At 32.5% G+C, this 24,693-nt stretch overlaps 1 long non-coding RNA gene across 1 annotated transcript in view; it reads right to left on the bottom strand.

Annotated features, from left to right (window-relative positions):
- Positions 1–1,183: 1,183 nt before the first annotated feature.
- LOC145270741 (uncharacterized) overlaps positions 1,184–24,693 on the bottom strand; it is a 51,717-nt gene continuing 28,207 nt past the window's right edge. The window contains exon 2 of the long non-coding RNA XR_013865541.1: positions 1,184–2,241. This is a non-coding gene — a long non-coding RNA (uncharacterized LOC145270741). The remainder of the gene's footprint in view (positions 2,242–24,693) is intronic.

The raw sequence follows: 24,693 nt of genomic DNA on the forward strand, positions 1-24,693 counted from the left end.
ATACATTTTGTACTTATTGTGAATAATTATACATTTTGTACTTATTGTGAATAATTATACATTTTGTACTTATTGTGAATAATTATACATTTTGTACTTATTGTGAATAATTATACATTTTGTACTTATTGTAAATAATTATACATTTTGTACTTATTGTAAATAATTATACATTTTGTACTTATTGTGAATAATTATACATTTTGTACTTATTGTGAATAATTATACATTTTGTACTTATTGTGAATAATTATACATTTTTAAAAAACATGTTTTTTGTAAGTATTAGTCAGTATGTATCGATGTGATTCACGAGATCGTTTTTTTTTAACTGAGAAGCAAACTCAGCCCATAAGAATATTTTGTGGTTTTTATAGAATAATTATGACATTTTTTTTCAAAAATGTATATTTTTTTGGTTTTTTAAAAACATTTTTTGGTTATTTATTAGTCAATATCTATTTAAAATTTTAAAGAACAGAATAAAATAGGATCTATTTGAACAGAATCGTTTTGTGCAAATAATTAGGATATTTTTAAAAATATGCACCACAAACGCAACTTATAAATACAGAATGTGCTACAGTATTACGTTTTTAAAAACATGTATTTGGTTATTTTTTAGTCAATATCTGTCTTGGTCTTCTAGACAAGATCAAAGTGAAGTATCTGCTCTGATGCTGCCTTTCACTTTTTCTGTCATCTTTCAGTGGATGAGAGATCTTTCATGACTGAGACAATTTTTATTTATTTTTCCAGAGTGCCCCTTTTTGGGTAGCTGGGTTTTCCCCACATGAAAAATCGACCTTGCGTCTAACTCTGCCCTCGTGGGGAGGCAAGTAAATAGGACCTATTTTGATTTAAAAGAACAGGAAAAAATATCTGTTTTTTACGAATGATTATAACATTTTTAAAAACACGCACCACAAATGTGGAGTATTGTGTTTTTTCTTGAGTTTGTGTTTTGAGTTGTTTTTTTTTATTATTATTTTTACTTGTAAACCTATGCTGTATGAATAAAATGAAGATTAAAATGTTAATAATTAGTTCTTAAGAAAATGTAGAGTTTCTTTTAGTTTTAAGATTATGAGTAATTTTAAGTAATTGTGTGATGCACAAACACTAGAAGGAAGGTACTAACTCTCATTATTAAGTCACTTTCTTTAATAAAACATTCTTGTAGTTTTTTTTCACTTGAGATCTTTTTTTATTTGGTACTTGTGAACCTGTAATATCTTAGTTCATAACTAAGAAAAAGTATCTCGTAGCAATGTTAGAATGGATTTTCTTTTAGATTGTGAGTAATTTTAAGTAATTGAGCAATACACAAACACTAGAAGGAAAGTACTAACCCTAATTATTAAGTCACTTTCTTTAATAAAATAATTTTGTATTTTTTTCCTTTGAAATTCAAGATAAAAACTGATACCTTTTTCTTTGTAACAATGCGACTGCTACAACATCTGTTTTTTTACATGATGACGTTAGGAATAACCGCGCACACTGGCTGACATCTATAAAAGATGACGTTGTTTTTTAAAGCATTTCTTTGATAATAAATTGAAAGAGAGGTAGGGGGAAAAGAGAGAGTATTTGATGAGATAAATAACCAATAGCAATCAAACAGATAATTTCATAATAGATAAAAATGGCTGACTTGTGTTTACTTATGATTACATTTCACAATTAGAAAATTAATTTGGAAGAGTCTCTGCATAAATGTTCAAAGAAATTAAGAATGCTAAGGAATCAATAATGCATTGAACAAAACCCTAACAGCCATCAGCACGAGCTAAGTACAATTTCAAACCGTATATATTTTTAGTATTAATAATTTGGATTTCATTTACACACTTGCGCCATCAGGGTTATTTAAACCCATATCGTTTCAATTTTTGGTTAAAAAATTTAGAAAGAAGCTAAAATCGTTTCATAAAAACTTTTGCCTTTGCAAAATTTCTGGGTTTATTATTTTATTATAAAAATTTAGATTCTACTGTTTTTAATAGGACAATCTCTCTTATCTTTTCACTTACAATTATTAATAGAAATTACTGTATGATCCATAAAATCTCGTTTTGTATATACCTTTAAAAACATTGAATTATATTTGTGCAAACAAATATTTTCGAAGTATATCTAAAAAGTACTTTTACAAAATGTCAATCCAATAATTCCACGATTTATATTTCAAAATTTCTTCAGTCCAGTTGCTGCTGATTTTCCAGAAATATGACCAACCTGTAAATATAAAACATTCTGAATCAAATATTACGTAAAAAATTTATTTATCTGTAAATATAAGACTTTTTGAATCAAATATTACGTAAAAAATTTATTTATCTGTAAATATAAGACTTTTTGAATCAAATATTACGTAAAAAATTTATTTATATGTAAATATAAGACTTTTTGAATCAAATATTACGTACAAAATTTATTTATATGTAAATATAAAACATTCTGAATCAAATATTACGTAAACAATTTATTTATCTGTAAATATAAGACTTTTTGAATCAAATATTACGTAAAAAAATTTATTTATATGTAAATATAAGACTTTTTGAATAAAATATTACGTAAAAAAATTTATTTATATGTAAATATAAGACTTTTTGAATCAAATATTACGTAAAAAATTTATTTATATGTAAATATAAGACTTTTTGAATCAAATATTACGTAAAAAATTTATTTATATGTAAATATAAGACTTTTTGAATCAAATATTACGTAAAAAAATTTATTTATCTGTAAATATAAGACTTTTTGAATCAAATATTACGTAAAAAATGTATTTATATGTAAATATAAGACTTTTTGAATCAAATATTACGTAAAAAAATTTATTTATATGTAAATATAAGACTTTTTGAATCAAATATTACGTAAAAAATTTATTTATATGTAAATATAAGACTTTTTGAATCAAATATTACGTAAAAAATTTATTTATATGTAAATATAAGACCTTTTGAATCAAATATTACGTAAAAAATTTATTTATCTGTAAATATAAGACCTTTTGAATCAAATATTACGTAAAAAATTTATTTATCTGTAAATATAAGACTTTTTGAATCAAATATTACGTAAAAAATTTATTTATATGTAAATATAAGACTTTTTGAATCAAATATTACGTAAAAAATTTATTTATATGTAAATATAAGACTTTTTGAATCAAATATTACGTAAAAAAAATTATTTATATGTAAATATAAGACTTTTTGAATCAAATATTACGTAAAAAATTTATTTATCTGTAAATATAAGACTTTTTGAATCAAATATTACGTAAAAAATTTATTTATATGTAAATATAAGACTTTTTGAATCAAATATTATCTAAATCTATATCTATAAAAGTGGAATCGTCTGTGTGTCTGTGTGGGTATATTTCCCTATCAAGCTACTCTGTCAATTTTCAGTCTCTAGACTCGAGATTTGACATAAAGGGTACTGAGATTTGGGAAAATCGTTTTCGGACAGAAATTTGCCTGTCAAGAGATCAAAGTTCAACGATTTAACCTTTGAAAACTCTACCAAACTCCTCTGCCAGATTTGGGTCTAAACACTTAAAATTTTAGATGTAGGTTCCTTGCACATAGGTCAAACTTTTTAACTTAATTTGAGTCTAAAACAATAAATGTTAAGGGGTAAAAATTCGGGTCAAAGTTTTTAAAAAATTTGACCTCTCAGCCAAACATTTGAAATTTTACATAAAGTGTACTCAAACATAGGGCAAGCTTTTTAATCAGTTTTGAACGAAAATTTGACTAACAAGAGGTCAAAGTTAAAAAGATTTGACCTTTGCGGTCTCTAGCAAACTATTCAGCAAATTTGTAGGTCTAAGCATTTTAAATTTACATAAAGGGTATTCAGACATGCAGCAAGCGTTTTAATCAGTTTCTGGGCAAAAATTTGGCTGCCAAGAGGTCAAAGTTGTAAGAGTTGACCTTTGCAGACTCTACCAAACTCCTCTGTCAATTTTGGGTCTAAACACTTGAAATTTTAGATGTAGGTTACCTGAACAGGAGTCAAACTTTTTAATATATATATATATATATATATATATATATATATATATACACATATGCACATAATGTTATGAAAACTGCTAGTAAATACTAGATATTCTGAATCAAACATTATGTAAATCAAATATAATGTAAATAAATTATATATATGTAAATAAAGAAATTTTGAATAAAATATAATGTAAATAAATTATATATATGTAAATAAAGAAATTTTGAATCAAATATTATGTAAATAAATTATATATATGTAAATAAAGAAATTTTGAATCAAATATTATGTAAATAAATTATATATATGTAAATAAAGAAATTTTGAATCAAATATTATGTAAATAAATTATATATATGTAAATAAAGAAATTTTGAATCAAATATAATGTAAATAAATTATATATATGTAAATAAAGAAATTTTGAATCAAATATTATGTAAATAAATTATATATATGTAAATAAAGAAATTTTGAATCAAATATAATGTAAATAAATTATATATATGTAAATAAAGAAATTTTGAATCAAATATTATGTAAATAAATTATATATATGTAAATAAAGAAATTTTGAATCAAATATTATGTAAATAAATTATATATATGTAAATAAAGAAATTTTGAATCAAATATTATGTAAATAAATTATATATATGTAAATAAAGAAATTTTGAATCACATATTACGTAAATAAATTATATATCTGTAAATAAAAAAATTTTGAATCAAATATTACGTAAATAAATTATATATCTGTAAATATAAAACTTTTTTAATTCAAATATTATCTAAATAAATGATATATCTGCATGTAAAAGCCTTTTAATTCGAATATTATCTAAATAAATTTTGAATCACATATTACGTAAATAAATTATATATCTGTAAATATAAAACTTTTTAAATTAAAATATTATCTAAATAAATGATATATCTGCATGTAAAAACCTTTTAATTCAAATGTTATCTATGTAAATTATATATCTGTAAATATAAAAAAAATTTTAATCAAATATTATCAAAATAAATTATCGGTAAATATAAAAATTTTTAATTCAAATATTATGTAAATAAATTATATATCTGCATGTATAAAACTTTTTTAATCAAATATTATCTAAATAAATTATATCTGCATGTATAAAAATTTTTGTATCAAATATTATGTAAATAAATTATATATCTTTAAATAAAAGTTTTTTCAAATCAAATATCTAAATTACTATATATTATTATATTAGTATAAATATTTGTGGTAATATTGTTTATAATGGACTATACCAATCTTCTGTTTTATACCTAGTTTTATTGCCTTTGTTAAAAAAACAGAAAAAATGATGGAAGCAAATGGTGGGATCTTTCTATCGATCCAGTAGATATCTCACTGCTGATGCAATTCTCTATTTATATAAGAGCCAGGTACGTCCAAGGATGGAATACTGTTGCCACATCTGGGCAGGAGCTGCTAGAAAGGACTTGTCCTGCCTTGATAGAGTTCAAAATAGACTTCGTAGCCTCGTAGGAGATGTCCTTTTCTCTTCCTTGCAACCCCTATCTCACAGAAGAGATGTTGCGAGTTTGTCTCTGATGTATCGTTATTTTCATGGAAAGTGTTCGACTGAGCTTCAATCTATGGTCCCCCCTCGCAAAACTTTCACAAGAAACACTCGTCTAGCTGTAAACACTATCAATAATTCCCCCCACTCTTTATCTGTGCCTAAACCTAAACGTAGATTCCATGAACAAAGCTTTTTTATTAGAACTGCACGCCTGTGGAATTGTCTTCCGTTTTCCTGCTTTCCGGCTGACTACAATATGGTTGTCTTCAAGTCTAACGTAAATAAGTTCTTGATGAGCCGTTTCATATAAGTTATCAAATTTAACAAATTTTCATTACTAATGATTATTATATTGTCCAATTTCTACTGTACACTCTTTAACCCTTATCCTTGAGTGGCCTCTTGGCCTTGATAATGTGTTGATACCTATGAAAAAAAAAAAAAGAAAAAGTCCAATGTGAACAAGTTCTAATTGAATCGTCCCCCTAAGTAATCCAAGTTACAAAATTCCCACTGTTTACTATGCTAAAACCACAATGACTAATGTATACCTATTAACCCTTATCCTTGAGTGGCCTCTGGGCCTTGATAAGTGGTGACACCCATGTAAAAAAAAAAAAAAAAAAAATTAATTATATATGTGTAAATAAAAGACACTTTTGAACCAAATATTTTCTAAATAAATTATCAAATTATTAAATCATAAAACTTTGTGGACAGTTCGACTGCTCTTGCATCTTTCCATCAAACTAAACGTGGCCAAAACGTTGTTGTCATGGAAACTAGATTGTATTAAAATAATATAAATCTGCCACATCTGGGCAGGAACTGCTAAGAAGACCATATCCTGCCTTCACAGAGTTCAGAATAGACTTCGTAGCCTAGTGGAGGATGTCCTTTTCTCTTCCCTGCAATCTCTTTCTCACAGAAGAGACATTGCGAGCCTGTTTCTGTTTTATCATTATTTTCATGGCAAGTGTTCGTCTGAGCTGCAATCTATGCCCCCCCCCACCTCGCCAAACTTTCACGAGAAACACTCGTTTAGCTGAAACCACTATCAATAATTTCCCCCATTCTTTATCTGTGCTTTTTTTTTTTTTTTTTTTTTTTTTTTACATAGGCATCACGACATTATCAAGGCCCAGAGGCCACTCAAGGATAAGGGTTAAAGAGTGTACAGTAGAAAGAAAAGGGTCTAGTAGGCTCGCATACTGGCCGTCATTATCGGGCACACGGGTAGGTTCCTGAACAATCTGAGTGAGGTCATAGGCAATGGAGAAATCATGACAGAACCTCCCCTCATCATCGGTCTTGTTTGAGTGGGTCAACCATTCGACGTTGTGAACATTGAAGTCTCCACATACGTGAATGTTAGCTGAAGGATAAGCAGAAAGGACTTGGTCAATTTTCTCAGATATGCTTTGAAAGATAGTAACTCCGCTGTTGTGGGGGCGATAGAGAGTAAATATAAATGCAGTAGTGTGAGCTAAAGCAACCCGGAAGCACATATAGGGTAAGTTAGGATCTTCCCTGGAGATGTCCCTCCCACATGGAAAGCTATCTTTAATATAGGCACATATTCCATGCCCATCTAAACGTAGTTTCCATGATCAAAGTTTCTTTCTTAGAACTGCACACCTGTGGAACTGTCTTCTGTTTAGCTTCTTACAGCTGACTATAACATGGCCATCTTCAAGTCCAATGTAAACAAGTTCTTGATGAGCCGTTGTCCTTAAGTAATCCAATTTCCAAAATTCAAACGATTACTATGATATTGTCCTTTTGAGTACACTCTTTAACCCTTATCCTCGAGTGGCCTGTGGGCCTTGATAAGTAGTGATTCCTTTGTAAAAAAAAACAAAAAAACATACACACTCCTTTCCACACTCCAACCATATTGAGTACAGATAAACCTTAGTGTTTTCTTAACAAAGTTTCAATCATGAAACTATGTTTTCTTATATTTTGGTTTCTGTTTCGATTTCAGCTGATGGCACTCAATCATATTTTTTTTTTTTACTTTTGAAATCATGACTTTATATTGGGTACAATATAATAATGAAATAATTGACCCTATAACAATATGAGAACTGCGTAAATTTAAATATTGATACTCCTATGAATTTGTTGTTTTTTTTTGTGTATCAAAAAAAACTTTTTTTTCGATTTATTTAACTATTTATTTGTTTCCCAACTGAGCAAATTAGGCACATGGCCGTTTTTTAATGTGGAGAGTGAGGGGAGAGGGGGGCCACAGTTCCCCCCGAGAGGGAACTTGATAGTGACAATTGGTATGGAGGGTTCCCCTACATTGACCAAAACTAATTGCTCAAGAGCAAAGGTCTGATATGTGTGGTTGCTTCCACATATTACTTTGATTGCAGCATCTGAAGAACAGATACTACACTTTGATCTTTGTATTTAATTTATTTCGTTTAAAGAAAAAATTACAATAAAAAAAATTTCAATATAAAAATAAAAAAATATAAAAAAAAGTAAAATCTCCAAAAGACAAAACAAATTTAGGCACAAGGTCCTATAAGATCTGGGGAGGGGAGTGTTGCAGGGTCTTTGTAACTAAAGTAAAAATGGAGTCTGTGGCGACTTTACTCTTGACTGGCAACATTTACCACAATACCTCATTCACTCTGTGGACTCTAAACTAACTAATGAAAACCCCAGCGTTTTTGCAAAAAGGATATATATACAATTTATGTGTGTGTGTGTGCATCTATTAAATAAAATGTGTGTATGTGTGAAAAAAGTTCAATTCATTGGAAAATAAAAAGTTGGGGAGTGGGAAATCTAGAAGAAATATACAAAAAATAAAATTAGTGCATTGTTAGTAAGGTCCCTCCCTGAGCTAATCTAGACAGTTAGATCGCCTACTGTTTTCCGGGGCACCGAAAACAAGCGGGGAGATCCCTAATGAGGATTGGGAAGAATTCATATCGGGTGTAGGGAGTAAAATAAATAGATTGTTAAAAACAAATTGGCCCGAAGGCCAAGAACAACAGAAAAAGATCTTGGCCCAAAGGCCAAGAAGAAAAAAGGCAAACCTTTTTCTGCTTATTTAAAAAAAAAAAATACAACTTTGTTATATTTGGGTTGTGGAATTACATTCACTAGCAAAAGATCTTGCTAATTTGCATATTATTTTAAACATTCATTTTAATTAATTCCTTATTAGTTTTTTTTTTGATTTTCTCATGGGATGATCATCTTTAGTTAACTATTACGTGTAATTATATTCATGCAGATATTCTACATGATTTATACTTGCGTAATATTTGCATAAAATGTTTATAGTAAACCTCTTTCTATATATATTTATGTATGTGTATATATATTTGTTTAAAAAGTTTGCCTACCAAACTCCTCTGTCAGTTTTCATCTACCCATGCAAAACTTTATATTTGGGTTTTATCCAGGGAAAATCGGTGCAAAAGTATGAAAATTAAAGAAATGAAATATGCCAGGTGAAAGTCAAATGACAGCATTATTAATATGCATGCGTAATGTAATAGCTATTGGCTGATGTTTTAATTTTTAGCCTTGCAGCAAACATGTCTTTATAGGTCAGTCATTAACTTCAGGGGAAAAAATAAATTGTAAGCTAAATGTTTTGGCTTCGATTCTCAGTGGTGGTGCACGAGTCATTTTTTTAAAACTTTTTAAATCATTACTATAGATTGGCTTCAATATAATATAATAATAAATACAAAGTCTGCATTCATATTTAAGCATATTTTACGACTGGGCAATGCCGGGCAGCCTGCTAGTCATATAATAGATGAACCATAGAGGCCCGTGGCATAGTGGATAGGTGTTGAATCGCCAAGCGTTGTCATAAGATAGTGGTTTCAATCCTATCCAAAGCAGGCCAAAGGATTAGTTGGCCAAAACATGGCGAGACAACAACAACTATGGAAGGCAGTAATTAATTTAAAAGACTCAACATGCCTATCCTGTCGCGGTTAATCCCCTGAAGAAGGCCAGAGGATAAGTTGGCCAAAATGTGGTAAAACATTGAGAACTATGAAGATAAGAATAAAAGTCTGCAAATCTTCTATATATAGCGGCATTCATGCGTATGTATATATAAAAAGTAGCAGCATCTGTGTGTGTGTGTGTGTGTGTGTGTGTGTGTGTGTGGTTTGTGTTTACAACTCTCCTACAGCCCATACCTATCATGATCAAACCTTGCACGATGATGCACACCATTTTTTGAAGGTTACAGTGCAAAGGTCCGGGGTCCGTGGCACAGTGGTTAGGATACTTGGAAAAATCAATTGTAAAAAAGTGGTATTCTCCTGAAGGTTGAAGGTTCAATCCTCAGTGTGGGCGACTGAAAAATACAACTGCGAATAACTTAAGACCACTATCCAGTCATGCCTGATGGAACGAGAGCATGCCACCACCGTGAAATAAATTCCGTACAAATTCCCAATTTCGACAAAAAACATTCCCGAGATTGAAACGTTGTGAAAAATCACAATCAAGATGAAAACAGTTGATTCATGTTTTAATTTTTAGCCTTGCAGCAAACATGTCGTCAGAGGAAAAAAATAAATCGTAAACTAAACGTTTTGGTTTCGATTCTCAGTGATGGCGTATGAGTCATTTTTTTTTAACTTTGTAAATCATTTTATATATTTGGTCCATTATGATACAATAATAAATGTTAAATCTGCACTAATCAAAATATCTTATTTAAGCATATTTTATGCTTATATATATATATATATATATATATATATATATATATATATATATATATATATAAACAGTTAAATAAAGCATTTGTTCGTTATCCTGATGCTTTTGAATTGTTTAAGATAAACCAGACTATTAATAAAGGAAACCCAAAACTATATTAGCAATGTATAAAATGTATTTATAATTACATATAATAAATTTATATATTAAAAAAAAAAATGTATATATGTAAAAATAATTTTAACCTTTATATATAAAATTTTAAATAAATAAGAATGTAAATATATTAAATACTAATCATAGCGGAGGTGATAAGTAGTTAAATGGATTAATCCTAATCTTATAAATACAAGACTGATAAATTAAAAAATTAAAAAATGTATCCATTTTAAATGTGGAAATTGATGAATCGCACAGGTAAGAAATTCATTTTTATAGTATGAAAAGGTTAGTAATTGCAGTTAAGAATAGGAAATTGGATCAAATGTTTGAAACATGTCTTCTTCCTAAGATTAAGGATGGTGGTGTTTGATCAACACTGCTGGGGAGCCATGATGTAATATACTGCTTTGTTTTTAAATCCCCGAAACAGTGTTTCATGGTAAACAACTGATGATCCCTTGAAAAATAAATTATTGGTATTATAGTAAATTCGAGAGCGAGTTGATGCAGTGATTGCAGGTGATTAAATGACTTACTGACTAGATGGTTTTCTAACGAATGATAAAAAAAATATTATTTTGTATAGTTTTAAAGGTTAAAAACTTCAAAGACTATATATATACACACTCTACTTGCCACTGGTATTTAACAATGATAACTCAGGAGAGATGTGGTTGGAGATTGTGCAACTCTTGCCACAAAAATTTCATGTGCAGGTACCCCTATGGTAGGTCTTCATAGTCTTTCAAGACTGACAGAGCTTTTTACCTAATATAAAAATCCAAACTCTTTTGTAAGCAACAACTTGAAATATGGAAATATTGGTTATTTTTAGTGCGATGACTCATCATTTCATGGCATCATAGTTAGAACATTTTTGTAGTGATCAGATTTTGGTAAACTTTTGCTGTTGTCTGAAGATATTGGTTTCCTGAGACGAAATACATCTAACATTGCTGCTTTTTCTTTTTCTACTTCCTTTTTTCAAAAACTAAGTTATGTTCTTCAAAACCAAAAACAAAAACAACAACCCACCTTTTCCTCCTCTTTTCCTTCTTCCTATTTCCCCTTTCTATCTCCCCCATTTCCTGACTGGTTTCCTCACTTAAAATGTACCAAACATTAATACTGTAACTCTTTTCCCTCTCTCATTCAAAAACTCATTCATTCATGTTCTGCAGGGCAGGGAACAAAAACGATAAAATCCACTATAAAACAACCAAACCAAACACGACAAACTAGCGATTAAAGATACAAAAAACTTGAAGAATAAAAACATTCTACAAAATAACTGGATGCAACATGAATACTATTTTCAAAATAATTGGATTCGGCATTAAATAACCTGAAAAGTGTTGATATGTTGTAAAACAACCAACCAACCCATAATTGGAATGATCTTCGCATATAAATGTTAATTTTAATGATATTTCTTGCGGTTAACCTTGGCCATGAAGTTTGTCAGGGATGGCTTTATGGCTGGGTTTGAATCTCTCGGCTGGATGTAATCGTAACTCCCTGCACTCCTGCATTTCCGAAAGGATAAAACACTAGTGTCAGTAGGTATTAAAATAATTATAGTAATGATTATATATATATATATATACTTATATATATATATGTGTGTGTATATATGTGTGTGTGTGTGTGTGTGTGTGTGTGTGTGTATGACGACAGAATGCCAGTCGCTAAAGTATTTATTTATATATATATATATATATATATATATATATATAAATTCCCGTTCACATACACCTTTCAAGATAAAGCTAGAACCCAGAACTAGATAGAATCGAGCAATTGCATCGACAACGGACAACGCCAGACCCAAAGTGGGTTTCGATGTACTGCATCTCATCAGTATATGACGCGTTGCTTGTCACATCGTAGAATGTAGAACTGGATGAAAATATAAGAATTTGAAATCGAGGCATAGTCAATAGATTGCGCCGTGGCCCATATGGTTAGGTTGTCAGTATTGCACACTTCATGAGTGCAACAACCTGGGTTCGTGCCTATGTCGGAGCACGTCACTGATGAGATGCAGTACATCGAAACCCACTTTGGGTCTGGCGTTGTCCGTTGTCGATGCAATTGCTCGATTCTATCTAGTTCTGGGTTCTAGCTTTATCTTGAAAGGTGTATGCGAACAACGGGAATTTATATATATATATATATATATATATATATATATATATATATATATATATATATGTGTGTGTGTGTGTGTGTGTGTGTGTGTGTGCGTGTGTGTGTGTGTATGACGACAGAATGTCAGTCGCTAAAGTATTTTGTTTTAGGTGGTTATGGCTGCGCGACTGCCACACACATACGCTTGGCCCACAATCGTTCCACTGCGGCTCAAAACAGATGAGACAGGAAGCTACAGGGAACTGGCAAAAAGGACAAGACCACGAGGAGCACCAAATATGCGCTATAAAGACCAGCTGAAGCACACTCTGGCATCAGTCACTCCTCGTGGGAAGAGGCTGCCAGGGACGAAGGCGTGGAGGAACGCTGTACACCATGCCAGTGCTTACTTTGAGGAGGAAAGTAGAAGAAGGGACGAGGCTGGGAGAAGAAGGAGAAGGGAGCGAGAGCAAACCCATCTCCCTATCCTCCCCTGTGACCACTGTCCGTGGCTCTTCCGCCATAGAATCGAACTGTACAACCATGTGTCTGGTCAATGGGAAAATTATTCCCAACAAGCATTTAGGTAAAAATGCACTTTCGTATAAATACTTGAATTCATTCAAGAAAGTATCGCTAACAAAAACAAATAAAAACATCTAAACATCTTTTGCTGTTCATTCCACTTTTGCTTAGGAACTATTGGTCCGATCTGACTGTAATTTTGTGTTAACCTTTGTTATGATAAGGTGTAACGAACTAAGCATTATGGTATACGTTACATTCGAAGTGAAGGATTAATGAGGATTAGGGCTTAATGCAAAAATGAGAATAAGGATACTCTCAGGTTTTCTAGTATGGTAAAGGGAGCCTAGAGTTGGGCGTTTATTTGCTTCATGGCGTTTATTAATGTGGAGAGAAAGAGGAGGGGAGGGGAAAAGGGGACCAGCTCCTGCAAGGGAGGTTGGGGAGGGGGATAGTGACAATTGGCATGAAGGGTTTCCCCTACATTGACCAATAACTGATTGCTACAAAAACAATGTCCCGAGAGGCAAAGATCAAAGTGTAGTATCTGTTCGGGCAGATACTGCAATCAAAGTTATATGTGATCTTTGCCTCTCGGGACACGAGCCTAGAGTTGGGTTGTTAGTCAACAAGCATAAAATCGAGACGTGTTGTTTCACTTCAAGGACAAGCACTTTAACCTATTAAAAATTGCCTTGGCAGCCCTATCAGCATTCCCCTGTAAAGACACCTCAGGCAGTTAGCTATAAACTAACTCCTCCCCAAAGAATGAGGAAAAGGCCTTGGAGGGTGGACCTCTTAAGACTACCCAACTCTTATATAAAAGATAAAAGGCCACTGAATTGGCCTAGTCTCTGTCGGACTGATTAAGAACAGATTTACAAGTGGCACGTATCGCTCCAAAGTCTTTCTTTGACTGCTCCAAAACTTTTAGTTTTTACTCTTGTTCAACCCTAACAAGGCATATGGTCACCTGGATGTAATCATGTCTAGGAAAGATTAACAAGATGTTGGTTTACATTACATTTAAACTTAGGCATATCAGTACAACCAGGAAAACAGGTAGCAGGAAGGGAATTCCAAAGTCTACCTGTTTGAGGGAAGAAACGAGTAGCCGGAAAGCAGGAAAACGGAAGACAATTCCACAGGCGTGCAGTTCTAAGAAAGAAGCTTTGTTCATGGAATCTACGTTTAGGTTTAGGCACAGATAAAGAGTGGGGGGAATTATTGATAGTGTTTTCAGCAAGACGAGTGTTTCATTGTGAAAGTTAGGCGAGGGGGGACCATAGACTGAAGCTCAGTCGAACACTTTCCATGAAAATAACGATAAAGCAGAGACAAACTTGTATGACTTATTTCCAACTGTTCTTTCTGGTAAACATGTTCCTAGGATTTGCTATTACATGGGATATTCAGGTTTTGACAGATTTTTTTTCAGTGGAGATATTTGCACACTCCATTGTGTTGCATTGTATCATAGCCCCCCCCCCCCAGGACTTTACAACTGGATGTCAGGTTGCTCACACTCTTTACATCTGTGTGGCAGAACCTCCCAGTTCTTTTTTTTTTTAATTTTCTTTCTTTGAAGATTGTAATGCTGGGTAATGAGCAGCCAAACCAGCTGCCAACATTGCCCTGCTTTTTATTGAAACCAACCGAGAGCTCTTTTTAGCATCCTCGCTGTTCCCTTAAGTGCAGTTGTCTGGAAGTAGGGGGAAGATAGGAAAGAAAAAGGGGAAAAAGGTGGGTTGTTGTTTTTGGTTTTGCAGAACATGATTGAGTTTTGCAAAAGGAAGTAGAAGAAACAAAAAAGCATCAATGTTAGGTGCATTTTGTTTCAGGAAGCCAATATCTTCAGACAGCCTGATCTGGTAGCAGCAGCACAAAATAATTGAACTTGTTAATTAACATACACAAAACCAAAAGTAAATAAACGTTTTTTTGGTCAAACTGCACTAGAACAGGTTTTCTCAATCTTCAGAACACAATGGAGCCCCCCCCCCCCCGGAGCACAAGATAATTTCTAAAATATGAAAAACATTCATTTCAAATTTTAACTCATACGTGTTCATTAGTTGTTCCTGTTTGTGATTTTAGTATCTTTTCGTTTTCACAACCATTTTTTGTTTTTGATTAATTAAAAAAAAATACTGCATGTTTTTTTTTGTTTTTTGTTTTTTTGTTTTCTTTTTCTTTTTCATTGTGTTCTTTTTGCTATACACATAAATTCGAAAAAGTTCTTTATATCTTGGAAACTACTTGAGATTTGCATTACTGTACACAGAGATCCAAAAAAGTTTTTTTTTTTTTACACAGGCATCACCACATTATCAAGGCCAAGAGGCCACTCAAGGATAAGGGTTAAAGAGTGTACAGTAGAAATTGGACAATATAGTAATCATTAGTAATGAAAATTCGGTAAATTTGATAACTTATATGAAACGGCTCATCAAGAACTTATTTACGTTAGATTTGAACACAACCATATTGTAGTCAGCCGGAAAGCAGGAAAACGGAAGACAATTCCACAGGCGTGCAGTTCTAAGAAAGAAGCTTTGTTCATGGAATCTACGTTTAGGTTTAGGCACAGATAAAGAGTGTGGTGAATTATTGATAGTGTTTTCAGCTAGACGAGTGTTCCTTGTGAAAGTTTGGCGAGGGGGGACCATAAAACAAGTATATAACAAATAAATATTACCAAAGGCAAAATAAGTTACTTTTCTACCTAACTGGATAAGTTTTTTAGTATTTTTATTTAATGTAACATGTTTATTCGGTTTGAAACTCATACAGTGTTTATCAATATATTTGAAAAAGAAAAATGGCGGCTAGCTCGATGTTGAATACATTAAGATTGGGAAAATGAGTCCAAACTAAAAAATTATAGACAATACTGTTAGAAACCCACCGAATAGGTGTCAACCTATGTCATGGTAAGATACATTGAGTGAGTTTCTAACAGTATTTTGTATAGTTTTTTAGTTTGGACTTTGATAACATTTATTTGGGTACTTGTACAGTTCAGTCCAGACATTAAAAAATGAAAATATCGAGAAAACGTTATATTGTACATATCCGTTATGGAATGAAGTTCTCTGAAAAAAAATTTAACTTAATTTGATCAAATGTTTTTTTTTTTGTTTTTTTTTACAGCGAAAAAACAATACCGATCAAAATGTAGCCATGTTTCCATTTTAGGAAGAAAAAGCTGTTATTAAAGATGGGGAGGGGAGGGGAGGGTGTCGGCGCTTTAGACTGAGTTATCTTCCCATCGCAAGTTCTAAAAATATTAACATGGTTACCTTCAGCGCGCTGTCATAAAAACGTGTTTTCCTCTGTAAAAAAAAAAAAACCCTTCTTGCTCAAATTAAGAGAAATTTTTTTCAAAGATCTTTAGTCCAAAACGGATATATACAATATAACCTTTATTCGATATTTTCATTTTTTAATGCCGCGATTAAAGTGTACAAGTAACTTTATTTGTTATATATTTTTTTTTGACAATTTTTCGAATCTGTGTATAGTGAAACAAACGGCAGTATGCCCTCGAATATCATGGTAGACCATCTGTGATATTTGAAAATCCGCAAAATAGGACAAAACCATTATTTTTACCTTATTTGTTTATAGACTTTAAAACCATTCCTGTAATATATTATTTAATTGGAATTCATTATTGAGATGAGTATTACTTTTATTAATTTTATTTATTGCGGACCCGACCATGGAAGATCAGATGATAAATAAACATGAATTTATGAGAGCAAAAAATTCGACCTTGATCGCCTTTCGGGGCCTGTGGCGCAGTTGATAGAGATGTTGAATCTTCAAGTCCAATGTAAACAAGTTCTTGATGAGCCATCTCGTTAAGTAATCCAATTTACTGAATTTCCATTACTAACAATTACTACAATATTTACCCATTGACTACTGTATACTCATTAAACCTTATCCTCGAGTGGCCCTCGGGCCTTGATAAGTGGTGACTCCTTTGTAATAAAAAAAATAAAAAATAAAAACAATCCCTGGAAGACCAAGCTGTAAGGAAATACAGTTGGCAACCAACATCTATTCTAAAAAGATCCCTCGGATATAAATCCAAATCGAAATGAAATCAAGTGTTAGCTGCGGGAGGAGTTAGCTCCCTTGATTTTTGGAAACGAACTATAGATTTAAAAAAAAAAAGAAAAAAAGAGAGAGAGCCCAAGTTACCTAATGTCTAGATGCTAAATCCTCTTGGCAAATAGGCAACTGGCACAGTCCGCCAGACATTATAATGTGGAACAAATTCAAATCTATTAATTTTTATTGTGGACTATTATCCTTATCTTTTTCTTAGTTGGTCCATGATGTTTCGGCAAACTATTCCTCTGGCCTTCGTCAGTTGGTAACTGCGACGGGATAGGAACTCTGAATCTCCCGACTGCATCCACTGCAATTACTGTCTTCCATAGTTGTTGTCGTCTCACCACAATAAAATAAAAATTAATAAATAAAACTCATCTCAATAATGAATTCCAATTAAATAACATATACAATTCTGTACAGATCCGACTATGGAAGATCAGATAATAAATAAACATGAATTTATAAGACAAAAAAATCCAACCTTGATCGCCCTTCGGGGCCCGTGGCGCAGTTGATAGAGACGTTGAATCTCTACGGTGCCAGGTGTGAATTGTCTGAAGATAGCGGTTTTGGCCCTCTTTAAGAAAGGGTTTCCAGAGCCCCTCAGCATCACACAGAGCCTCAAGGTTCCGTAAAGCCCACTTTAGGAAGCCTGCCGTAGCTTGCTAAATGGATCTATTGCCAGGCAGAAAAGTAAAAAAAAAAAAAAGGTTATCTGTTTGGAATTGTTACACTTCTGATTTTGATGTTAAGGATTTGTAGAATAGCAACTAACGACTGACCTTTTAAATTTGTAGAATAGCAACTAACGACTGACCTTTTAAATTTGTAGAATAGCAACTAACGACTGGCCTTTTAAATTCGTAGAATAGCAACTAACGACTGGCCTTTTAAATTTGTAGAATAGCAACTAACGACTGACCTTTAAATTTGTAGAATAGCAACTAACGACTGACCTTTTAAATTTGTAGAATAGCAACTAACGACTGGCCTTTTAAATTCGTAGAATAGCAACTAACGACTGGCCTTTTAAATTTGTAGAGTAGCAACTAATGGCTGGCCTTTTAAATTTGTAGAATAGCAACTAACGACTGGCCTTTTAAATTTGTAGAATAGCAACTAACGACTGACCTTTAAATTTGTAGAATAGCAACTAACGGCTGGCCTTTTAAATTTGTAGAATAGCAACTAACGACTGACCTTTTAAATTTGTAGAATAGCAACTAACGACTGACCTTTTAAATTTGTAGAATAGCAACTAACGGCTGGCCTTTTAAATTTGTAGAATAGCAACTAACGGCTGGCCTTTTAAATTTGTAGAATAGCAACTAACGACTGGCCTTTTAAATTTGTAGAATAGCAACTAACGACTGGCCTTTTAAATTTGTAGAATAGCAACTAACGGCTGGCCTTTTAAATTTATAGAATAGCAACTAACGGCTGGCCTTTTAAATTTGTAGAATAGCAACTAACGGCTGGCCTTTTAAATTTGTAGAATAGCAACTAACGACTGGCCTTTTAAATTTGTAGAATAGCAACTAACGACTGACCTTTTAAATTTGTAGAATAGCAACTAACGGCTGGCCTTTTAAATTTGTAGAATAGCAACTAACGACTGACCTTTTAAATTTGTAGAATAGCAACTAACGACTGACCTTTTAAATTTGTAGAATAGCAACTAACGGCTGGCCTTTTAAATTTGTAGAATAGCAACTAACGACTGGCCTTTTAAATTTGTAGAATAGCAACTAACGGCTGGCCTTTTAAATTTGTAGAATAGCAACTAACGGCTGGCCTTTTAAATTTGTAGAATAGCAACTAACCGCTGGCCTTTTAAATTTGTAGAATAGCAATTAACGGCTGGCCTTTTAAATTTGTAGAATAGCAACTAACGGCTGGCCTTTTAAATTTGTAGAATAGCAACTAACCGCTGGCCTTTTAAATTTGTAGAATAGCAATTAACGGCTGGCCTTTTAAATTTATAGAATAGCAACTAACGGCTGGCCTTTTAAATTTGTAGAATAGCAACTAACGACTGGCCTTTTAAATTTGTAGAGTAGCAACTAACGGCTGGCCTTTTAAATTTGTAGAATAGCAACTAACGACTGGCCTTTTAAATTTGTAGAATAGCAACTAACGGCTGGCCTTTTAAATTTATAGAATAGCAACTAACGGCTGGCCTTTTAAATTTGTAGAATAGCAACTAACGACTGGCCTTTTACATTTGTAGAATAGCAACTAACGACTGACCTTTTAAATTTGTAGAATAGCAACAAACGACTGACCTTTTAAATTTGTAGAATAGCAACTAACGACTGACCTTTTAAATTTGTAGAATAGCAACTAACGACTGACCTTTTAAATTTGTAGAATAGCAACTAACGGCTGGCCTTTTAAATTTGTAGAATAGCAACTAACGGCTGGCCTTTTAAATTTGTAGAATAGCAACTAACGGCTGACCTTTTAAATTTGTAGAATAGCAACAAACGACTGACCTTTTAAATTTGTAGAATAGCAACTAACGGCTGGCCTTTTAAATTTGTAGAATAGCAACTAACGGCTGACCTTTTAAATTTGTAGAATAGCAACTAACGACTGACCTTTTAAATTTGTAGAATAGCAACTAACGGCTGGCCTTTTAAATTTGTAGAATAGCAACTAACGGCTGGCCTTTTAAATTTGTAGAATAGCAACTAACGGCTGGCCTTTTAAATTTGTAGAATAGCAACTAACGACTGACCTTTTAAATTTGTAGAATAGCAACTAACGGCTGGCCTTTTAAATTTGTAGAATAGCAACTAACGGCTGACCTTTTAAATTTGTAGAATAGCAACAAACGACTGACCTTTTAAATTTGTAGAATAGCAACTAACGGCTGGCCTTTTAAATTTGTAGAATAGCAACTAACGGCTGACCTTTTAAATTTGTAGAATAGCAACTAACGACTGACCTTTTAAATTTGTAGAATAGCAACTAACGGCTGGCCTTTTAAATTTGTAGAATAGCAACTAACGGCTGGCCTTTTAAATTTGTAGAATAGCAACTAACCGCTGGCCTTTTAAATTTGTAGAATAGCAACTAACGGCTGGCCTTTTAAATTTGTAGAATAGCAACTAACGGCTGGCCTTTTAAATTTGTAGAATAGCAACTAACCGCTGGCCTTTTAAATTTGTAGAATAGCAACTAACCGCTGGCCTTTTAAATTTGTAGAATAGCAACTAACGACTGACCTTTTAAATTTGTAGAATAGCAACTAACGACTGGCCTTTTAAATTTGTAGAATAGCAACTAACGGCTGGCCTTTTAAATTTGTAGAATAGCAACTAACGGCTGACCTTTTAAATTTGTAGAATAGCAACTAACGACTGACCTTTTAAATTTGTAGAATAGCAACTAACGGCTGGCCTTTTAAATTTGTAGAATAGCAACTAACGGCTGGCCTTTTAAATTTGTAGAATAGCAACTAACGGCTGGCCTTTTAAATTTGTAGAATAGCAACTAACGGCTGGCCTTTTAAATTTGTAGAATAGCAACTAACAGCTGGCCTTTTAAATTTGTAGAATAGCAACTAACGGCTGGCCTTTTAAATTTGTAGAATAGCAACTAACGGCTGGCCTTTTAAATTTGTAGAATAGCAACTAACGGCTGGCCTTTTAAATTTGTAGAATAGCAACTAACGGCTGGCCTTTTAAATTTGTAGAATAGCAACTAAAGACTGGCCTTTTAAAAGATGCTTTTAGATGTATTCGGGTTTATTGTGAATGAATAGCACATTTAAAATCGTTGCCAATAAATAGTGTTTATGATATTAAAGCATTTTTTATTCAATGTTTTTTTCTAATGTTTTTTAATCGTCGCCATTTTTTGTTTAATTTTATTTAGTGTAATTTTTAATTTGTTTCTCTTTTGTAAACTGCCTCGGTAATTTCTGGGACTATTCTCATGTGGAGACAAAGTCTTTTTTTTTGTATTAAAATGACGTTTAAAATTCCAGCAAACAAGTAGTTTCCAAGATATGAAGAATTTTACGTAAATTGAGCACCCACACGTTGACGCTCCTCCAACAAAAACTCGGCAAATGTGTATTTCAGCTGCGTAAATTCAAGTTTGACACTAATGGTGGCCATAAAGTGGGTGATCATTATACGCTAAATTGTTATGGAAAAGTGATCCCCCACTTTCTTTAACCTAACATTTCTTTATATCATGGAAACTACTCGTTTGCTGGAATTTTAAACGTTATTTTCGTTTTCAACATCCTCAAAAACTTATAAATGTCTTAATTTTCCAAGTTTTCTTTTTTATAGCGTGGAAAGTCGATTGTCTGCTCCCTTGCCGATCTTACATTCCCAATAGGTGTCGCTAGCAGTGTATCATTCAAAAACAAGATCGTGTGAAGTTTTTCTTCAATAAAATGTCTCATAATATTTGATTTTTTTAAATAAAAAAAAAACTACTTGATCGATTTACATGATTTTTGGAATATGACATTTTCATGCAGTGACAAGTACGTACATTATAAAGATTTTTTTCAGATTTTTATAGTAAAAAAAGATTATTAGTGGCCCATTTACTTGACTTGCACCCTTTTTATATACTCCATAGATTATAATATCTATGATTTGTGAGCGCACATCGTCTCTACATTTATTTTGATCGACTTTTATAAAATTTACGCTATTCTGTCCGTTTGCATCTTTGTGGTTCTTTTTCATATAAATAAAGTGAAACTCATTGATGCGAAGCCGTCAGCGGCCTTTTGCGCCGTGAGATCTTGAAAGCAATTAGTTTTAATTAATGTTAGGAAAACCATTCATATCAGGCAATTGTTATTCATTTGAGAGTTCCCCCTTTTTCGGGGGAGCTTGGTTTCCCTAACATCGTGGGGAAACAAATAAATGAAATGTTGGAAAGCTTAACTGGCCTTCAGCCAACGTCCATTTCTGCGCCTGCGTGAACTCATTGTCAATATTTTGATTGGAATCGATAAATTTGAACGCTTTTCACTTCCTGTCATTTCGTAGTGTAGCGGTAAGATCTTATGTTCTTTCTTTCACTTTTTTTTCCTCCTTCACATCACGGGTTTGAACCCGCCTGCCTACTCACACTTTTTTTTTCAAACACCCGGGCAACGCCGGCCACCTTCGTTTGGAGCGATACATGCCAATTGAGAATCTGTTCTTAATCAGTCCGACAGAGACTAGGTCAACTCAGTAACCTTTTATCTGTTGAGCTGAGGTATCAGAGTTGGTTGGTTGGTTGGTTGTTTTTGTTTTACGGCATATCAACCCTTTTCGGGTTATTTAATGCCTAATCCAAAGATTTTGAAGAAAATTTTTTTTAATAGAATATATTTGTTTTCACGTTGGTTTCTGTTTAACCCATAGTTGGGACCCTAACAGGTACTACCACTCCGGGTCAGAGTGGACCTGGGAGCAATGGTAATTAAAGGGTGGCTCCACACTCCCCAAAGCCCACAAGCTGGGGCGTCACCACTGGATATAGTTTAAGGTCATATCCAGGACCCCCATTGAGGGACTTTTACCTTCTGCAGGGGGGCAGTCGGCATATTCTAATGCCCCACCGACAGGGCCGGTATCAGAGTTGGATAGTCTAAAAAAGTCCACCCTCCAAGGCCTTTTCTTCATTCTTTGGAGAAGAGTTAGTTTATAGCTAACTGCCCGAGGTGCCTTAATCGGGGAATGCTGATAGGGTTGCCAAAGCAATTCTTAATAGGTCAAAGTGCTCCCTATTTAAGGGCGTGGCTTGATTCTTCATACTTTCCGATTTTGCAATTTTTATGTAAGTGAGACAACTCGTCTTGATTTTATGCTTGTTAACTAACAACCCATCTCTAGGCTTGTTGCCCGGGAGGTAAAGATCAAAGTGTAGTATCTGTTCCGTTAAACCACCAGCATAACTTTGCGCATCTTTTCCTTTTGTCTCCCTGTTGGCTGGCAGCAAACCGTCTGAGGGTTTTAGCTCCAGGCTAAGCCACATGGCACAAACACAAAAGGAAAAATATGTCTTTGCAGCTAATATTAACGCTCAAATCTCACTGGATTTATTCCCCCCCCAATAACCTTTTGTCACATCAGACACATTTATGGAGAAAAATTAACACATTACTAGAACTAATTGATATAACGTTTTCCTCTTAAAAAAAAAACATGATTTCCTCAGTCGGAGGAGGTTTTTTCTATTTTCATCTGTTGTTGCAGTTTATACTCAAGTTCTATCTGACTCTACGTAAGAAATACATATTAACTCCTCACGGAGCAGTATCAGAATTTTTGTAGGAATTTTTGACACCCCTAACACGAAACTGTGAATACAATATAAAAATCTCGTAATTTCTCTGTTAAAAGTGGGTTGTTTATTTTCTTTAGTGATTATACTTCCAAAATAAACTATTAAAGTTGTTTTAAAAATAATAGAAATATTTTTTTTTTTTTTTAACAGTAATGAATTTTCCGAACTCAATATTTTTCAATTTTTAAACTTTAAAAATCTATCAAAATTTTTCTATTGATTCAATTTTTACGATATTTTCAGGGTCAATGTGAAATTTTATGTTCTTTCCAATAAATCGAATATAATATTTTAGACAAACGTTTTTTTTTAAATTCACGCCCCCCCCATTTTTAAGTGTCTATTAAAAAGTAAATAATTAATTTACTCACCGAAAAGTAAATAATTAATTTACTCACAAATTGAATAGAAAAGGTCAATAAATAATATATTCAAATTTAAAAAAAAAAAAACATAGTGTTTTTTTAGAATTTTACCTGTAAAGTTTGAAGTTTAAAACCTTTTTTTTTAAACCACGTTATTTGTTTTTTCTTTTTTTTTTTTTAATGGAACCTTGGTCCTTGCTCCTTTAATTGAAAAAAAAATTAGGGCTTGAATTACATTTTTCGAGGAGTTATAAGCTTGGAAAGACAGGGGGTCGAATAATTCACGCCTCCCATTTTGAAATGTCTAATAATAATTAATTTAGACACCGAAAAGTAAATAATTATTTACTCACAAATTGAAGAGAAAAGGTCAATACATAATATATTCAAATTTAAAACAAAAAAAATGTACTGTTTTTTAGAAATTTACCTGTAAAGTCCGAAATTTAAAACCTTTTAAAAAAAAACACGTTTTTTTTTTGTTTTTTTTTTCTTAATGAAACCTTGGTCCTTGCTCCTTTAATTGAAACAAAAAATTAGGGCTTGAATTGCATTTTTCGAGGAGTTATAAGCTTGGAAAGATGGGGTGGAATTATTCACTATTTTCACGAAATTTCTGACACACCTCTACACATGATTAAAAAAAATCTAAATACCTAAATCCAAGAACTACGAACATTTTGTAAGTCATTTATTGACTTCACCTTTCTCTCGCGTGTTGACACCGCACACACGCGTGTGAAAAAAAATAAACA

This window comes from Euprymna scolopes, chromosome 46 (assembly GCF_053919585.1).
Source record: "Euprymna scolopes isolate OS-2025 chromosome 46, ASM5391958v1, whole genome shotgun sequence".
NCBI classification, from domain to species: Eukaryota; Metazoa; Mollusca; class Cephalopoda; order Sepiida; family Sepiolidae; genus Euprymna; species Euprymna scolopes.